Source organism: Varroa jacobsoni, unplaced genomic scaffold (assembly GCF_002532875.2).
Source record: "Varroa jacobsoni isolate VJ856 unplaced genomic scaffold, vjacob_1.0 contig00584, whole genome shotgun sequence".
NCBI lineage: Eukaryota > Metazoa > Arthropoda > Arachnida > Mesostigmata > Varroidae > Varroa > Varroa jacobsoni.
The window spans coordinates 1-21,490 of NW_019214494.1; the positions used below are offsets into that span (position 1 = coordinate 1).

General features: G+C 38.1%; 1 long non-coding RNA gene across 1 annotated transcript; it reads left to right on the top strand.

Annotated features, from left to right (window-relative positions):
* Nucleotides 1-9,098: 9,098 nt before the first annotated feature.
* LOC111271412 (uncharacterized) lies at nucleotides 9,099-20,830 on the top strand. The gene is made up of 3 exons (XR_002686857.2): nucleotides 9,099-9,441; nucleotides 11,372-11,704; nucleotides 19,425-20,830. It is a non-coding gene; the product is annotated as an uncharacterized LOC111271412 (long non-coding RNA).
* The last annotated feature ends 660 nt before the right edge of the window (nucleotides 20,831-21,490 follow it).

A 21,490-nucleotide genomic window follows, 5' to 3' on the forward strand; every position in this document is an offset into this window, starting at 1 on the left:
TATATATATATATATATATATATATATATATATATATACATTCTATGAAATGTAATCTCTATTCTATTGAATTATAAACATACGTTACGAACCATACCAAGGGATAACTAATAGCAATTGACTCTGCGCATCTCGAATTCATTTGTCTACCTATACTTCCAATATCGCAAGTTGACTTTCGATGCCTGACCCACAATCTACTGGACATCTACTAGTTAATATCGTTGGTATACTCAGGTACTAGGGTAATTGAGGCTCTTCGCAAGCAGCGACAAGCACGTTCCGAGGATATATTATCGCTATTTTATAGTTTCGAGAGGCTAGAAGAGTGCTAATCTCCGCTAAAACCTTCAGACGTCCCTGCTCGTCGTACTTTATTTAATCAATTACTTATCAAGTCGAGAACGTTGTTGTCTATAGAAATGTTTCAAGCCGGTTTTTTCAACAACAAGGTTTTTAAATCGTAACAAGTATACTTAGAGTGAATTCCCCAGGAATAAACTAATAACTTTGCCCACAAATATTTGCGAGTGATAATAGGTACTTTGCTCTTTAATTATATTAATTTAATTACAATGTATCTTACGTGATTTGCTAAGGAAATTTATTTAAATCTAGAATAGGAGTTTTTAACAAATAGTTAGCAAAATTTGATTTTCCTCTTGTGGTGGTCCACTACTTGTCGGAATATCGCCTTGATGCTTTTGAAGTTGTTGCGCATCACGCAAACGTTTAGTTTCACGGTAGCGTAGCTCCAGAATAATAACTCCGTTTTTATCTAACTTGTTCCGCCTGTTAGTAAGTAGTGTCGATAATCCTCTTCTTCCGCTTGTTGATTAAAACCATGTGGAAATGATGCATGCACAAAAGTTACAATAACCAAATTAGGTAATGAGCACAAAATTTGTATCTTGTACGATGTACGATACGCCTTTACTGCCTTCTACGATCCTACACGAGGGCTTAGCGTATAACCTTTCGAGGATTTTTGCTTGAGCCTTTTTTTTTTGAGTCTGGTCTACGGCCGTGCTCGGTCTGCAAATTTGTTAATATGGAATCGAGAACAAACGGAAGTCTTTGGCTAGAGAAATGCACAAACGCAGGTGTGAAATGCTGAACAGGTACATACAATAAGGAATTGTTAGAAAACATATATATATTAAATAATCCCTCCCCCCCCCCCCCATTCCCCTGCGTATATTAGGTTGCCCCGAGTTACTTAATGGGTTAAATGTCTAATATATAATCCTATTGTGTGATATTGATAAGGTTCTTCTTGTGGAATTCGTTCGAAATCCTGCTAAGAAACCTCGTTAGCTAGTGCATGTTTGTGTCCGATTTTCTTCTGTATTAAAGCTGTAGAACTGTATGGACCGTTTATAAACTGTGGTAGGAAGACTCGCTAAGAGTATCGGCTATCCTGCGTGGGATTATGTGACTTGCCTAGTTTTACTGTCTAAATTATTTAACGAAACTGCCAAACCATTGCCGAGTACTTTTAAAAGAGAGGAATGAGTGTAGGTAACTTTGAAAGGGCTACTGCATACAGAGCACAATTATGATGTATTCTGACGGAAACGTGTACTAATTTAACTTTACGTATATCGCTGAATATTGTCTAGTTCTACGTTTTATACCCGACGAGGTGGTCATGGAGCGAAGCTGTCAGTGAAGTCGAGATCTTATACAGGGTTGTATAGTGCAATGTTCATTGACTTGCTTTTGATCAAATCGATTTAGTACCCGAGATTTTATATTCAATACTGAAAGTACCCTTTTTTTTCTAAAATTTCCCCGATTCCGATATCAGTGGGCAACCATTTATAAAATGCTTACTAGATACAGTACTCATCCAACGCTCATTCCAATAGAAATTCAATAATATACAAGCATTTGTTATCGATTAACAGGAATGAATGCTCTACACTCACTTGCTCTGCGCTTATATAACTTTAGACACGTATTTGTCTTATACAAACTATGTTGCTGCATCCATGATACTTCAGTCGCGCTAATCCTTTGGATATCCTCATTTTGCAAGCAGGATCCCCGTCTTCTCCCAAGTTAAATATTATCCACCAAGATTTTAGAGCGCCCGACTTGACGATAAGTTGTAGACATAAAAATCATAACAGAACCGTTGCAAGCCGACTAACATACGACACTACAATAGGCCTGTCACACCTTTTTTTTCCAGTTCCGCTCTTGGTACTTAAGCCGTTAAGCGCTACTTAAAGCGGCTAACTTTGAAAGCGGGACAAATAGTATCTACATTCAAATGTAAACTAGGCCATCTCGTGTCTCTAAGTTTAGTAGACAAACATGTTATTACCGTACAGTCATGAGGCGTTGTTAAAGCATGGGCTGGGTTTTCTCGCCCCGAAGCGACTGGGTGGCGGATCTGCGTGCGGGTGTTCGCTTTTACAGATGTATTCTCAAGGCTAAGCCCGCTGTTAACCCATGAGTGATCTTCTCTACAGTCGACTAACCCTAGTGGCGGGTTGTAAGCATCGAACCCTCGGTTGACCGCGACATCACTTGATATCCACACCTGCAGACTTGACCGGCATTATCCACCTTACCTAAACTTCGAGCCGTTCACTTTTCGTCCCTTGTACAGCGCGGTGCCTTAAGTCAGTTTGTAGGGCAGACAGCTGGTACGTCTGTAACAACGACTTTCAAGTTGAATCAGCTTAGTCTCGATAAAGGGTGCCAAAGGTCATGGTGTTGATGTAAGATGGAACAACACTTCTCATGACCAGATGAATATAGCAAGTTACATTTTATTAAAGAGGTACAATTACAATGCACAAGTTTATATTGACTTATTATATGGCCTATGTAATAAATACATTTTCTTTCGTTTTGTTAGTACCGTGCATATTTTTTTCAAAGCCTATATGTATCGTTCTGTTCTTGAGGTTTTTCCACATCATATTCAGACCATTATAACCAGAACACTATTTGAACACAGAATAAAGTATTTGAAGCCGGCTAAACTTCTGGATACGATTATACATACATACGATCACGATAAAGGTTCGACGAGTTGAAACCCTTGTGAAACACTAGATAGGCGAACTTCAATTTTATTGAAATAATAAGACATGGAAAAATCTGTTGTCGGCATCTGTTTTCCCTAATATATCGAGGAAATACAGCGCCGGTCAACGTTAAGGGAATCAGTTACCCTATTACGGTTTACGATGGCTAACATTTTAGAAAAAATTATACACAATCAAACATGACTTTGTTATTGTGACTGCTGTTACATATATCAGCTGAATAACTGTAGATTTTACATTGATGAAACGACGTTACTCTTTATCTAGTGGACCCGCAAATGATAGGAAATTAAAAATATAGCCAAGAAGTGATAACTGGCTGACTGTGTATTGTTAGTATCCTATTTCACGCCTTTTTTAAATTACATAATTAAAATGCAAGTTTGTTACGATTTACAAAATAAAAAGTACAAAAGTTTAGTTATTAAAATGTCGCTTTTTTTGTTCGAAGCCACATTTATTTTATACTGATAAATTTTCTCTTATAATTATAACTTTTATATTTAAAAATTATCTAAATTGAGCATGAATTGGAAAACGATTGGTTGTCCTACATACTGAAATTCAAGATCATATATTATTCATATACTGCCAAAGCTTGGTAACGCAAAGCACGTCGTCCACCTTCCGTGTCCTATGTGTGATGGTGTACATATATTTACGTCTATTGTTGCACTGCCTCGAAAAAAAGAGAGGCGTTTGAATTCAGTGAATCGCTGGATTGTTTATTTATCCACATGGTACTAGCATCAGGTCCTGCTTTACCTTTAGAAAGAGCTTGCCTTTTGAGTCAAAATTCAGGAATATGCAGCGCCCTCTAGCTTTGTGAACTTATACCGAAGACAGCACTGAGTAATGTGGGTGTACCTTTGCCTAAGGGGAGGGGCACTTTATCTTAAACGGGGAGTTTGTAACTAAAACATACGTCTACTTAAGTAAAAAAGTATTATTCTACTTTATTTAATTATTATTTACTACTAATATAATTACTATAATCAATATAAAGCGTTATTTTTTGTGTTCAATTAATTCCGTCTTGCTGACCTAGGGTACTGCAGATTTGAATAGTTGTTGAATAAAGTAATTCGCTTTAATCTATTCGTTTTTAGCTTATTCACTTTAGCTCGGCTATCATAGGGTTTGCTTGTCTTGAAATCCAGCTGATCCCCAGGATGAAGCACCTTGGCACTGTCAATTGGAGACTTTTCTGTTTTTTATTACTAACTAACAAGCGTCGGAAATTGGTTGTTGGGATCTCAGACCAAATACATATTCAAGCAAGGAGTTTTTAGTACAACATTTTATAGCTAAACTTTTTCATTGATTATATATGTTATTTTTTTACATAACTTAAACATAATTGTGCCCTTTATTCTTTCGTGAACTATCGAAGGAGGGTCTGAAGAATGAAGTAACAATCGATAATTTAGTTGAGAGTGCAAAAAGATCGTTTAGGCACAGAAAATCTATAATTGTACAATAAGAACGATCATGCGAAACATTCATCTTATTTCGCCAATGCGGAAGATAGGCACTAAACAGGCAAGTAATCAGAAGTCGCATCCCTATCTAAACGAGCTCATTATTCCTTCGTGAAATTGTCTTCGAAAAACATCTGTCTTTTCGGATTAGCTGACTCAGAGAATCTTTCCACAGAAAATCTCCAGGAAACAAACAGCACCATGAAGTATTTAATATGAAATTCAAGAATTCTCTATTTATTCTTCAGGATCGTGTAAAGGCAATGCTGGACCCTCAGTTGTAGTCCTGAATAGCACATGTCAGCCTTTCTGTTTTCGAACTTGTAAATGTTTATTTTTCGGAAACTTTAGACTAAAAGTGATTATGGATGAGTATAATTTCATTCGTGTTCAAAATGGTAGTCTGAAGAAGATTTAACTAGCTGAAACTCAGTTCCACAGAAAAATACAGCTACAAAAGAGTTTGGTAAGAGTGAGGGTAAACAGAAGCAGACTGGCGTTGATTTGCTGCCCGATCGTCTGCTAAATGTTTTTGATAATCTCAGCTTCAGTACAATAATGGGTAAATCCTAAAGAAAGTACATTGAACTACTGCTGTCTAAAGCGACGGGTTTCAACCATAATATGTAGTAGTAATTCAACCGCGTATTTGTATATTTTCATATGTTCGCTTACAACCTGTAAAAGTATTTTTCTTCGTAATTTTCAAGTTCCAAAGTAGATTTTTCCAGTTAACTATCCTTAAAGCATATCTTATAAGGCGGGCCAGTTCGTTGTCCCTGTCAGATTGAGTAACCTTATGTTATGCGTGCGTTTATCATTGCTACTGCTCGTGTTATCGTTACCTGCTTGCATTACGACATGTTCATCGAAGTCTAACATTATTTTTTTATGTCACCTTTATTTCAACCACCAGTTTACGAAACGTAAAATTTGATTGTCACAAAGGTCAAATTGTTGTGTATGACGGACGGGTATCTAATTAATTAACTGAAGCCACAAATTGTAGAAAATACTTGAAATACTTCATGGAACTTGTGCTATACTTTCAATTATGAGCAATTTTTGCCATCAGTTATTCAACCCTAAGTACAAGTCAGCGAAAAAAGCTCTTTATCATGATTTCGCGTAATTGGGACAATTGGACTATAAACATAGTTTTTGACAACACCGTCAGTTCGGTGACTGATTATACGTGTAACTAGGTGAAAATAAATTTAGACAATGATCCCTTATATATTGTTTCCAGTTTTCATTATATACATGTTATATTATATTGGCATTATTATATGGTATGTTGTTTTCGATCAATGGATTAGCTAGCATTCATTACTATCATGGTCATATTATTACTTCATAGCTCTAAGCTTTTTTGTCCAATTTCCATGCTTCTCGTACTAAACTTTTTCTTATATTTTAATTACTCATCCCGCCAGAAAATCTATTTAATAACTCTATCTTCATCCCGGTCGTCTGTCCATGCTCTCTCTCCACAGTGGCGGTGACATATCGTCGCAAACCCTTCTACCTCCAACGTATGTGGCGTTTTACGTTTATTCGCACTAGATGGTCACGATGGCTACTATTTTTCTTGTTATTATCAGCGTCAGTAAACACATATTTACGCGGCAATAGCTCGTGTCGATTGTCAACGAAATGCATGATCATTAGTGTATGACGATAGGTATATCAATTTTGAGGCCTGCCCATATCGGGTTTAACATTCAACCCAGGTAAATCATGCATTCCTCTTACATAAGATGTGCGCCGAATAGATCCTAACCGTCTACAAATATTTGTTCTTATGAAATGAAGTTTAGGCCTTGCTGACAACACATTCGAGCTATTGTGATTAGGCCTGTGATTAGGTACAGTGTCGAAACTGCTGGCGGAATGGTACTACCGCCGTCACCGACAGCAGATCTCGTCTATCGTAGCGTCAGGATTGTGTTCTGGGGCTTTCGACCGCCAATCAAACTGGCAACACAAGGTCACTTCACTAGGTTGTTGTTACAAGGTTGTCGTAAAACTGTGTATATTAGCTTTCGTCACAAACGCTTTAGAAAATTATGTATCCATCGAAAGTGAAGATACTGTGCATTAAAAATCATGACAAAAATATCTGTCGGGATAAGCTGAATATTGAAAAGACTCCAGGCGGCTCCCCAGTGTACTGTTTCTCTGTTTGTGGTAAACAAATGCTCGAATGTTTCCCTGTGTAATTTTAGGAAACTGCACTGCTTAAACGCGTGGAAGCGTATACCACTGTCAAATCGAACCATTGTCAGAACATTGTAGATAGACACAGAATTTACGGTAACGTAAATTCAGAAGTAGCGAAATAATGGCGTTGTTATATATCTGACTAAATTTCATGACAGCCTGGCATTTGCGGTCATGAAAGAAATCTACTAAGCCCCCCACCTCAAAAAATAATTATCGATATGCTGTAATTGAACCAAATAATGGATCTGGACCGCCCGATACCTAACCTATGCAGAAGACAAGGTGAATGATTTGTCATGGCTATCTCCTTTACGTAAACGGATTAAGTGCAGCTGGTCGTGCAGAGCCCACGTAAAAAAATCTAAAAAAAAAGTCATTGCGTCTGATCATGTCTTGATTCTGCTTATTTGACGACGCATTAATCAAAGCTTTGTTTGTCTTTGATCGTCTCAATAAAAGAAGGTCGATAAAAAACTGAGGAGAAAATATCAGCGGTCTCTACGTCTTATGTAAATGCCGGCACGTACCGTGTGTTTACGTATCCGTTCGTCATCTCATTTCAGTATTTACCGTCATTATTCACTGATTCATCATTATGATCACCCTGCATTTGTTCACTTTACCAAAAATTGATTTCATGTTAAATGAGCTTCAGCAGCCCACGTTGAATACAGAGAAAACCTATGTTTCAGGTCGAGTTAGCCATTTTTGTATGTTATGGAATCGTCAGTGCAGGCACCCCCCATCATTTTCACCCATGGCTATCGTTGCCTGATCCAAAAAAAGGGAAACGCGTTTAGAAGGAACGGAAAAAGCAGCGGACTGACGTTGTCCTTTTGGGCGAATCCTATTTTGTATTCAATCCCGTTTTTACGTGGCTCTGCAGTTGATAATGACTACTTCAAAGATTGTCGTTCATCAGAGTGAACATTTACGGCGGTAAGCTTGTTGACAATTGTTTTTTTTTTTTACCTGGAGTCAAACGCCGCGTCAGAATCTTCAACGGCAAATGTTATTCATTAGATGTAACATTCGTCTACATATTTTACTCATATACACCATCGTCGTCAGCCTATCGGCGCGAAATCTTAAATGTCATTTGATTGTGTACCACTAAATCTTTTCAATATAAACATTTATGCATTTTAAAAATCGCTGCTTTACCCCTAATCGATAATCTGAATTGTGCACTATCAATCGTCTAGAGCTCTTTTAATTTTTGGTGATAGATGATGATGATGTTACGCAGGAGGTAGTGTCTACTAGAGCAATGTACAAGGCGCATATAGCAAAAGAGTTCTTTAAAATTTTATTTTATTAAAGTTTTTAGTTAAAGTTAAAAGGATTTAGTGGTGTAAGTTTCATTAAGAGTTCACCCTATGAGCTGAATGATTTTAGCAACAATTTAGAAACATTGAAGTAGATACAACTAAATGTTCCAGTTTTGAATAATATCAACTAACCTATAATTATCTGCATCTGATTTAACTCCCTTTTATTTTTATTATATTACTCGATTTTATTTAAGCACCTTTGAGAGCCCTTAACAGTGCCTAATGGGAGAATTTCTATATGTATGCTTATTTTATAATTGTAGTACCTCACGAACATTACGAAGAAATGTACAAGCTACAGAAAAAAAAAAAAGTAATCGCGGAAAGTATATGAAAAGCCCTCGAAGTCGCGTTAATTGGGTCGCGATTGCGACGACCGCTGGGGAACGGTGAATGGATTCGTATCTGCGGCCTCTACATTTTAGTTCTAGGTAAATGTCACTTTATATCTGTTTCTTCTGCTCTTTTTCTCGCTTATCTCCTGCTGTAGCTTTACTAAAGCTATTTCTATTATACATTTATTATTTACTTTATCAGTTACTTAAAAAATCACTGCTTTCATTTAGCCCCATTCCTATTTTCTTTGGGTCGGAGCAAACGCTGCGGCAATGCCGACTCGACCCGAGCCGACACACTGCACTCTCCCGGACAAAAAGCTCAACAGTAGAACTGTGGCCTGTCAGCTTTTCTTTTTTTAGTTTTGTGTATGGAGGATGGGTGTCTATTGTGTGTAGCTAAGTATGAACCAAGGAGTATAATATAGTGGGACGCCATAGTGGAATAGTTACTCGTAAATTGCTAGACCCATCTTGGCTGTTTCAGTTTTGCCATCTTAAATCCCCATCGCCGGTCAGAACCGTTGTTATCTATCTAACTAATCCTAAAAGTGGCGCTATTTCGAAGAGTGGCAGTCTGTCTTGTTGACGCCTGTTGTTGCTACCATGGTCTTACTTTCTTATGGTACTAAAATTACACGTTCTCTTGCTAATTGCACACCACAAAAGCACGAACAGCCACAAAGAAACGCAGAGTATATTATAGACGGACTTCTTGCTTTTCATATAAATTTTTTACAGGCCCAATCGGGAAAAAAACACCAAGGCCAGACACCTTATATAATAGTCTCATCTTAACTACCAACGACAGAACCAGAGCAGATATAGCACAGTAGCAGCTAGATTTTCATAACCTGTGAATATTATACATACATAGCTCAAAAGTACTTCAGGTGAAAAATGAGTGAAGTATTTTAAGACCTTCAAACGTTCGAGTGCCACGGCGCTGCAGTATACAAGGGCGCAGAACTCACAAGTATGTCCCGGTTTCCAATTCCAGGTGAGAATAGCAATTTTTTTTTCCTTACAAGTGAACAGTAAGCATAATATAATAGAATTAGGCTGTTAAAAGCAGATCCGATGGACTTTAAAATTGACTAGCTTTTGATCAAGTTCGGCTTCATTTTGCACCACCTTCTGGCGGATTCTGGACAGCCGTATACCTACCATTTGCGTTTTCATGTGTAATTTCCATGTATACGGCTTTTCAAAGGAAATCTATAGTGTGATATGATTGTCCACCATTTGTCCCTTTTCGGGCATGGAGGACTCCGTAATTACGCGGAGTTATATGGAACGAATAAATGGACTCAACTCAAAATTAGATATTCCTTTGCTCAATCCAGGACGTTGTTAAGATATAGCGATGAAGTCCGGCGTTGCCATCAAGTAAGCAGACTGGGTGCTCTTAATTGGCACACCAAGGGTCTATGCCCCTCTGTAAGAATTCGAGATAGGGAGCTACACTTATTGCTTCATTTTCGGCGAGCGTGTCGTAGAAGCAGATGCTTCTGATGTCCATTGTAAGTACTACCATCAACTTATGCCCAAACCTACTAGACACCGCCGCCAGACTTCTCTCCAGTCCTGAGTTCTTTCTAGCATGGTCGCGTTCTCTCGCTTGGGGCCTCTCTGGCTGCCGGTAGAGAGTGAACCATACCTTGTCTATGAAAACCGTACGCTCCAAGAGTGCTTTCTATTAAATGCAGTTCCGCAAATTGCATGTGAAATATTTTTTCCAACTAGCTTGGAGCTGATTCATATAGAACCCATTTTCAATCAGTATTCACATTTTGAGTATTTGGGTTATAATTATCTAACACGCCCCATTTGAGATATCAGTTTTGACTGATGACCCACACATCAATCTTTGTTCTTAAAATGTTTGTACCATACACGTACTATACTTAGGTCTCTCTTTTTTTTTGTTTTTTCTTATTTCTCTCGGAATAAGCTCAACAGATCTCTAGGAGGTTGGGGCATCTGTTAGTCAAATCTCGTCTGCTATCAGCGCACAGTTCAAAAGCTATTCGACATTAAAGTTTGTGGCATTCGTTTATAACAGCGTAATACTTACTTGCAATATTAGATACTCACCCTTAATTAGGTAAATTGTCGCTATTTACAATGACAGCTTGCAACATTCTATTGTTAGGCGCTAGTATGCGAGCTGGTACATATTGAAGGCTAGCAAAATACACAGCTGCGGATAGCTTATTGTGTTTGATAAAAATTAGGTGCAATATAAGCTTATTGGTACTGTTCCATTCAAGAGCTTTTTTTAGTTGATATGTACATAATTAGAATTCTGTTCGTTGATAGAATGTAGAGTCTCGGGAATTTCCACTATTGTGTGCAGCCGTGAATGTAATCTTCTCATAAAAAATGATGTAGTTAGAACTCAGTACTCATTTCGGTAAAATAGTTAGGCTTCTGAGAAATAAGAGTAAGCATAATAAGAGTAACGATTATAACTTCACACCATTTACGGAGCGTTCAAGACTGCGAATGGTCAGTATCAAGGTACCATCCTTACAAAATACATGCCTTGGTACATCAATATAATTTAGTTATTAATATTGTACTTGAGTTATTAATAAATTCTTGGCCGGAACTTGAAATTCGGCTAGGGGCAGGGTCCATTTGCAGGACTTGGACCAATCGTGATAACAAAGCCACTCAAATCAACGAAGAACGCGGTCTGAGAATAGATTTTTACGTGTCTTATTTATACATGATGTGCTTACGCTCGCACAGTATAATTAAGTAGTACGGCTGAGGCAAGAAATTTTTTATAAGTATATTAAGTTCATGTACCCTTTTTACAGATCTAATATTAAGCTTTATGTCCGATACTCTGATCGTTAGACATTGTATCAGTCGAGGATCTTATATACTACGTGTGTTTAATTTCTGTTTGATTATTACAGCAGTGTTCAAATATCAAATGAAAGACAAAACTGAAGGCTGTTTGGACGGAATTGTCACATTCATAATGCCCTCCATCCCAGTCATTGATCTATTACTAAGGGTAATCTAGATGGAAGGTTTCATCGTATCATAGGCAGCAAGATTAATAAACTACACCTGAGGCAGTTTGAGGAGTCGGAGACCCAAGTCTTTAAGTATTTAGCTCTTCAACCAAAATAACCCTAAAGGAGGCATCTGTTCGGATCAGAGATCGTTCAGGTTCTTCCGCGTCTACCACCCTACCCCCTTCAGCAGTATCGAGTATTGATTGGAGCGTTGCAAAACAGAGACAGGTTAGGGTACGTTCTTTAGCTTCATGAAGTTCTTTGCTCAGATAGTTTACCGCTCTTGGTCGTAGTGTAGCTTTACGTATACCTATTCCAAACGCTAGAAATTTCAGAATACAGGTTTAGATTAGCATGCATATTCGTAACTCAGCTATCATAGTAATCACTGAATGAGTCCTGCTGAAAGGCCAAACGTTTGCTGACTAGCGAGACGATAGTGCAGCATGCATGCAGATTTTATTGATGGTAGAAAACGCTGCTTAATACTTTTTTTGTCGACGCCAGGTATCCATATATACGCTTAAGCGAATTGATGACAGAGGCTTACTCAACTGTAATAGTCGAAATAGTAACGCAGGTGAATGCGTTTTGTACCATTGATAGGTATTCGTACTGATATACGTTATGTTTATTTGATCTACCTATGGAATCGTTTCCGTATATCATGTAAAGGATAACTTGCAGATAAATTATACTAACGTCGAATTTGTGTAGAACTGTCGACTAAAGTTAATAGTTTTTAAGCTTTAAAACTTTTTTTTTTTGTAAAACATAATCTAAGGAATGCGGGGTATTCTAAGAAGGTCAAGATATCATGCAAAACATTTTTATGCCGAAAGCTTTTTCTACTTTTAAACATATTACATTTAAAGGATAGACCATCTTCATCTAACTTTATTAGAGCAAATTCAGTTCTATATAGAACTTCCATTCGCGCGAATTTCACTCCTAAGGGGCTATTATTATTCATTTTAAACAATACACAGCTTCTTTCATACAAATTCTTCCAAGATCAGGAAAATTCTTCCAACAGTTCTACAAATAAAGAACGAAGCAGTAATTGCGGAGAGGCGCAAGACTAAATGTAGTTTAAATAATCCGTGTTAGCTAATCGATCGGGATCGTAAGGCCTAGTTCATGTATATATGGATGATTTTCCTCTTACATTTGGGTGACATCAGGTCATAGTAAGGGCCCTTTTCATTGTTATTTTGGTGCTTTCACCAGCTACGGTCCTCAACCGATTTATTCAACCTAATTTGGCTGTCAAAATACGAACTTCAATAAAAGTGTCAAGCGAATGGATTATTTTTATAAATTACTGCTAAAATCGAATGACACTTCATGATTAGTGAGTAGGCTAGTATTTAAAGGAAAATTTTTGGATTTCTGGCAGAAGAAAGAGCAAAAAAATTCACCGTTTCTGAGGCTTTCGAATACAATGTGAACGTGGTCTACGAACGATCCACTTAGATAATGGGGTCCCGCGAAATATCGAGCTCTTAAGCCATACAGCTACAGGAAGTACAAACATAAATCAGATATCAAATCATTCACGTTCGCTTTTGTTTTTTTCCAAGGCGCAGGTTGACGTTATTAGCACAAGATGACAGCACCAAATATAAACAACAACTTGAGAGCTAAACGCAGCGTATGTACGTGGTGGGATAGGACATTTCGAAGCTGTTTCTTCCGTGTTTTTTACTTGCGGTGCGCTCTTTCACTCACTGTGAATATGTCTAACAGTGCAACTCGTCCATGCGGTGCGGAGGAAAAAACCCTTTCCATAGAAGATTAGCGATCTAACAACAAAGATGACAAATATTGCAGCCACTACACGGGCACGGATATAGACTTGTAATTTATTTCTCATTTACTGTAGGAGTTGGTTGTTGAGAACAGTGTATAGAGCAGTAACATAAATATGCTTCGAAGATCCTTTACAAAAATAAGCAGCTAGTCGTTTGGAAGCTTTCTAGTGTGAACTGCTATTTTTGGTAGTCTACTAGCTTTATATCTAAATTTAAAGAACGTGCGGTGAGTAGGAGAACCCGAGCGCAATATTGTTGGGTTTAAACGTACGGAGCGCGACAAAAATGATTTTTTCTCGATAACGAAATAGCTGCCGTAATGAGTTGATAAAAACATACGCGGGCCAAATATATAGCTTATCCTTCGGGCTGTGTGTAACCGACTCGGGCAATGTTGCGCTGTTAGCTTATCTTCTTCAGGGGCATGGTCGTATAAGCAGTAGGAAGAGGAAAGGGATTGAGTCGCATGACCCCGTCCACCGTGAATCTTTCATTACGGCCGGTGTATCACAGTGGCCAAAATCTATGATATTTTATGTAACCGGCGGATTCCATGGACGTTCAGAAACGTTGTGCTTGTTTCCAGCCGCAGGTTTAACGTACTAGTAAAGAGGATCTTTCTATTGTCGTCGGCTGCATGCAGCTGTAGTATTAGCAGACGATAAACAAACAAAATATTATTACTGCATGCCAGATGGCTGTGCGATAAAAACAAGTGAACTATTCTTTCATAATATATGCACCCACCTGAATAATAGCGAAACTTATTTAAACAACCATATAAGTAAAACAAATGCTGACAACTTACTGACAAAATACTACTATATGCTATTGTCAGGTGCATCCAAATCGCCGAAATACCCTACCTCTAATTGTAGAAAATTGCTTGAACCAAACACTTCTGTTCTTCAGTAAGAAGAGGCTACTTTCGAATGTTGGATGCCTTCCACTGGAAGATAACTTCCAGTCAACTTCTGTAGCAGTACGTTAAAGAAGTGTCTCGTGTTTCTGTTTTGATTATGGAACCGATCTCACAAAGACCGAACAACTTTACGGCACAAAGATTCTGAATCATTTCTAACACCATTAAAATGGGTAGCAGCGAGAACACACTATTGCTAGTGAGTACAGCTCTGTAACAATATGCTGATATTTAAAACTAGATAATTTGGTCGTTTACAAATAGTGAAATTTTTATCAAGTATATGTGATACAGTTATAATATTGGCTATGGTGACTAAGCGACATGTTACGTGTCATTTGCCATTAGTAAGAAGACCTTCGTTCGGATTATCCGGCTAGGTGCGACAACTAAACAATTTAAGGATTTATGCGTATTTTGCTCTTGGAAAACACGGCCGTGAGAGATATGCAGCAAGGCTCTGCCGTCCATTTTTATACTTCAGCAATGCCCAGCTTTATACTTACTTGAATCCTCCTGCTTCCAACAGGTATTCACGACATAAGAATTATATTCAATTTCGAACTTGACCCGCTTCAAGAAAAAAATGTCACTCAGTCTGCCTTAATATTTTTTATATGAATATCCTACGGCTCTCAATAGCATTTAAAGTAGTAGCATGTCAAAGTTCTTGCTTAGTTAGGCGCTCTACGTCTACCAACCATCTTCCTACCACTGCGAGTGTACCTTTCGCTTTTCATGGATTAGCGAGCTGGTAACTAGGGGAAAATCACAATAAATTAAATATCGAATATACAAACTAGGATATCAAATTTTCGAAGGAAGTTCGTTTGAGATGGCTTCATTATTGAAGAAGCGTAGAAGGCAGTGAGAAAAAATTTTTGGACGGTCGGCCGTTTCGAGCCGAACGATGAACTTGCACAGGTGCGACCTTGTACGTCATACGCAAAAACTTCGCAAAAAAGTTTCGCAAAGCTTGTGGCGATCTTACTTTGTTTAATCAGTCAAGGTTAACTGTCACCCCTGTCAGACTCATTACTTGTTTCAAACTGTCTATTTATATAGGAGCTCCGTAAGGCGAGTTAGGCCAGTTGAGTATTTTCAAGCATTTTATCGAACCTATAGGAACGAAGGACAATCACTTGTTCACTTTGTGTGCCTAGTTAAGCTAAGGCATCGTATATTCGTAAGCATTATTGAATATCGTTGTTATCGACACGCAACATTTGGTTTCTTTCAAAGAAATCATCGACTTCTATAGTGCGATAAGGAGCCATCGAAACTAGACAATATAGCCAGGGATTTGCATCACATTTAAAATTAGCGAAAAAATGGGTAATGAGTAACTATAGATTATTTTTTTTTATATTAAAATCCCGGATAATCACCGTATTCGTGTAGATTCGGCTAGACTTATAAGATGGTGCGAGTACTATTACAGTTCTCGTTTATTTATCAGCCAAATTATTTCGGCCATTCAAAGGCCGACCCTACATTGTCCGGCAAAACTTCACGAGGACCTTTATAAATTGTCGTTCTCCGTGGCTATATAAAACTGCAACATCTGGTCATTTTGACGAAGGATTACGTTTTTCTCAATTGCCTCATTATATTTGCTACTCCTTCGCCGCGTCAAGTGTTTTCCACGGCTCCACGTCTGTGCGCGATGCCCACCGCTGGCAAGCCTTCCGACCCACGCCTCTGTAGTATTTAAGCAGAGCTCTGATACGCTATACCACCCCGTAAAAGCGTGAAACCTCTTTATATAGGCACAAGTTGAACTACAGTGGCCATATTGTAACAATAGTTTATATTGAAGTCTATTATTGAAAGACTTACAACGGTTCCGCGGTTACCTTCTGACAATCAACAGAATAACACGTACAGTATGAATACATTCTGATGGGTGAATCCACGTAGACCAGTTTGACAACATCACGCATAGGAAACCATTAACCTGTTTGTTCATATATACCAGTATTGCTACGAAAGTGTATATAAAGACTATAGATTCGTAGATGTAAGTGGTTGCAAACGACAACTTTGCATCACTACCATTGTAAAACATTATGACAGTCGCAGATACCTACTCTTCATGGCTATCGATCACGGTGAACATGCAAATCACAAAGCACATTTAAATCGACACGCAGGGAGACACCATTTTAATGAGGTGATCGGCCATATGAAAAGAAACAGTAACAGCAGAAATGGGGCATTACACAGACGTACAAATGGCAGGAAGTCAAAGGTCTAAAGCAGACACAGGACAGGAAAGCCATATCGCAAAGCCTGCGAAATCGTCTTACAACGCTGCCTATATCATTCTAATCTGCTTTTTCCTATTATTGGAAGGTTTCGTCGTAAGGGAACTGCAAGTGGCATGATGCCGTTTCTGCTATGGTGTGTGTTATGTCGTTGTGGTACTATCGCAGACGAAGAGGCCGACCACCGCCATCAGCTAGCTAGCTAACTGGTTATTACGAAGTGCCATTTTTATACAGCACGTGATCAACATGCACAGCATGAGGCACCAGCAGCTGCAGGAACAACGAGGTACCGCGACGAGACATCCTAAAGGAGGACGCCCCTTTTGTAGATGCTACTTTTTCTTCTCTATTGTGCCAAGACCCGATTGGCACAGGAGAAGTATTGTACACAAAATACGATTGAACTGGAGTTCTTTGTGGAGCTTTTATGTGAATGTTAGTTTGTATGACAGAAATGAGCTTTTTAGTGTCAATAGGTGCAGCCACAGACTGAGCCAGTTCTTGTGAAGGATCGAATTTTCTATAGAAATTTTACTGCATTCGTAAATTTGTATTTATCTGGAATTTTCACGGTTATATTCTATTTATATTAGCCTTTATGAGGGCTATATTGTATGTCGAAATTTCTTCCTACTTGAATTGAGACACAACCTGTTGCTTTTTCAAGGCCCGTTGAGAAGAATATCCACAAGGTTATGATCGCAAATCTTACAATAAAAAAATCCCGAAAGCTGTTACTGGCGACAGCACTGGGCTGTCGCCCAAATCCCGTTAATCTCAGTTACATAATTCCACACCTTCCACACGAGTATCCTACACTAATAAGCTTCAAAAAGATAAATCAAGTCAATGCGATCTGAATTGGAAAGACCAACGAAAATAGGCAATATAGTATACAGTGGTTAATACCAAGCATTTGTCTTTATACATATTTTGCTGCTGCACAAGTATCGAAGTCACTTATGGGCAGAATTTCTGCGTACAACACTTAGACAGAAAATACTATTAAAATGAGCTTTTTATTATGCTTATAACTTTCAAGTAATAGCAGAAAACTAATCCGAGACAAGCCGAGCACAGATTAAACGTCTAGGGTGGACGGGGTCAAGCTTGCTTTTCTCAGGAGAGCGATGCATTCGCATCCACCCTGCCATAACCGTTACGTGTATTTTACTAGTAAATACGCCATTATTTATTTAAAATTTAGAACGCCGCCAAAAGCGCCCTTCTACCTGGAACACATGACGAAAAGAACTAATTATTCAGGTCAGTCTTGGGTTTTTACTTCTAACCCTACAGTAGACTAAATATGGAAAAAGCCGTATGGTAGTTCGCTATGCAGTGCAGGGCTTACATAGTGTTGTCTGTGCTAATCAGTTCTAGCTTAGGCCGGATAAAAACTGTAACTCTGTCTGCTATAGAGGCCTTTGTGGACGATACCACACAGACTCATGTCCAAAGGTGCCTTCTTTAAATAACGTAACGCAGAGGAGGATAACAGGGTCATAGCCTCTTCGCTACGAATTTTATTTTTAATTATTATTATATTTATTTAAATATATATAATATATTTAATTATTAAAGAATTTTAGAATGTCTATATTGTTCATTTACTAGGTACCTGGCAAATATTTAAAAAAATGTATCAATTATAATCGCAAGATATATGCAGTTAACGCCTTCGCCATGTTTTTTCAAACTGAGCTTGGGCTTTCTCTCAGAAAATAAATAAATCTCGGTGCTTTGAAATGTAGTAGTAACGATGGGATAATGGACGCTACCTACAGCTTTATTTGGGCGCTCGAATTCCTAATTTAATAATAAAACGCGCTTGAAAGATATTATCTAGGAATGGTATTGACTACTGAGACCTGGGAAAGGAATCAAAGTAAGCCTGCGAATCGATTCCTTTCAAAAAAGATGAGATTTCTTCTTGACCCTTCTTTAAATTCTGGAAAGTACAATTTTTGAATGGCTCACACAGAAAAACGGGTCTAGTAGACGAATTCGAGCTAGACTGCGGTTTGACAGCCTTCTCGCATTGCATGAAGCACATGGGCAGAAGGGTATATAATAGAAAGAAATTAAATAATATATGCGCCTTGCCGTATAACTGAAGTCCATATAGTCATTTAACGTAGCATTTCCACTCTACGACTTTAATCTTCGAAAATTAACAAACGTTGACTTAGATACTTTTAGTAGTTTAGAACTAGTTAAAATCTGACTTAGGTTCTTGTGATTAACCATACATCTGGAAAAAAGATTGCAGATATAACCTCATAACGAAATTGCGCCAAATTCAAAACTGTTGTTTTTTGTTTCTGAACTGGTTATCATGCTCTGTACTCAGTCGAATCACAGTACAATTTTGTATAAATAGAAGAAAAAACAATGTTTTGACACGACCAGCTAAGGATCTTTCAGGAATTCCGAAACACGGCATACTTCAGCTGTGCTATGGACTTATTTCATCGCTTATTGCAGAACTGGAGATTTTAACGTAATCTTCGTGGCCATCTGTCGTTACAAAACTAGCTACAGCCGCTGTCTTTAACGGTAACGAAAAGCTTTACCTTCACGAAAAAGAAGATCTAAGAGCTATGGGGGAAATGCACAGCTTGACTGCTCAAGCTGACAAGATGCCCGCAGTGTGATAGTCTTGTGGTGCAGCCCATTCGCGATTTTTATATGTTGTCTTGTCAAGAAGAGTTTTGGGCTTCTCATAGGTACAAGAAGTGAGCCACTTTACATAAAACTGGTGCTTTTAAATTAGATTATCCTGGGCATGTTTTTAGTGATCTGTAATGATGTTAATGTATATATATATATATATATATATATATATGTATAAAAGTCCTGCATAATTTGGTAGTAGAAATGAGGCCTATGGTCAACAGGGATATACTTATTTAACATACTTGCTTATGCTTGTGTTCCAGATTTGCTATAAAAGCACATCTTTTGTCAATTTTTTTTAAGCTACTGATGCAGACCATCGTCGACTGACAATGGAGTTGGATCTCACAGTCGTTATGATCGTTAACGTTGGTCGTGCGGATGATGTGGAAAAAGCTCGGCTCCTTCAGGAACAGCTGGAGAACCCTATCGGATATAATGAAGGTCTAAGCTGATTGGTGCTCATCCAATCTATTTGATCAAGTTGATCTTGCTTCGTTGAGACAAAACATCCTTGACTTTATGCACTTGAAAATAATAAGTCATTGTCATTTCTAACTAAAAAAGGGTACTTCTACCTGTCTCGTATATAGAACCCTATTTTCGTGAAACGTTGTTCATGCACCATTTATCTAACGCACCTAAGGATATGTTTCTTATCATTATTAGGTCAGTAGTTTTTCAGCTTATGTGGTATAAACCTTTAGAAGAGACTTACCTATATGCTTTGGTCTCTTGGGGTCTATATCGATAATCTGGAGCAAGGCATATTAGAAAGCGGAAGCGTCCACAGAAATGACGCGGACTTATTTTTGGACTTCTACTCTTGAATCGGGTGCCTTCAAGCCGTTCCTCGTGGATCTGGATAATTATAATCTAGCAGAGCAAAGCATCTGGGTTACAAGCTGCGTGAGAAGAATTTTCGAAGTCAGTGAAGCTTGACGAAATCAAACGTTTCCATGAAACAGATTTCTCTGTAGATCTTTGCCTCTTCGGGGTTTTGTATCGCCGAGTTGCAGGGTGGCAAGCTATGTCGAGTCGCAGTCTTCATTCACTATTTCAATATATTTTCGAAATCAATGTGGAGTAGCCCTTTTTGATTTCATAATATCCTATGAGCTTCGTTCCCCGTATCGATCTTATATAGAGATTACTTTTTCTGTTCCTACCGCGCAAGCAGTTACACATATGCATATAATCGAGCGGTTAGATACCTTCGCAAGTTCACATAGAATCCACTTTAGAACCTTCAAAATATTTCGTAATGCAGACGATACATAAAAGTGATGCGACTATTTCCTATATACTTGCGCTGAACCTTCACGCGTAAAAGGTTGCAGTTCATAGTCAACTGGTCGAAGAGTAATCTGTGGTTTAAAATGGCTATGTTTATCTCTATGTGCTGTTATATATGTATTTCTGCGTACTAAACTTCAATCTCTTAGAAGTCGCTCGCTGCTTTCTTTCGTTTGAGAAGAAGTAATTATGAACGTAATATCAAACGCGCAGTTTTTCGGTTACGCTACAAAGTAAATCAATAATATCTAATTAGAAAAAGAGCGCACGAAGTTTGTAACCAAACGACGAAATAAGATAAGCCAATAGCAAAATTCGAACGTTGTTGATTTGCTGAATTATACATTATAAATAAATTGACTTCATCTGCTCAGTATTAGTACTCCTATATTACACTACTGGGTGACGTAGCATTAAAACACTTTTTTCATATGAAATGCCATTGTAACTGACAGTTCTCTATTTTTTTTTTTTTTTTTTTTTTTTGTTAGTCCTGTAATGATTCACCACAGGTTCCCTTCTACAAAACAAAAACGTTTAGGTTTCCTGAGAACGCAATACCACCACATTGTGGCCGATTGCAGCAAATCAGGTCCGTGAATCCAGACATTTATAGAAGTTTTCGCGAAACAAAGCTCACTTTATCAAGACACAACGGAAGATAGTACCAAAAAGCGATTCATTCCTCTCTTCTGTGTGATTAACGTAATAGCGATAGAAGGACGGGTACTGCCAATAACACGGCTTATTCGATCACTGATAACTATAATCTAACTACCCGTAACTACCAAGGACTACTTCCTGAACCACCGCATTTTTTTGGGTTTGGCTGTAACATTTATACTGGCGGTGGTTAAATTCTTGAAATATATTAGTCGTTCACTTTAGTCCAGCTGCTCTGTAAAAGTTTTATATGAACCTAAAAATGCCATATTTTGGCATCGTTCTTATCTAATCAAATCTGAATCTTATTGATCGTAAAATGGAAGATAGTAACTATGTTTGCGTCAGAACTAGATAGTATTTACTGGCC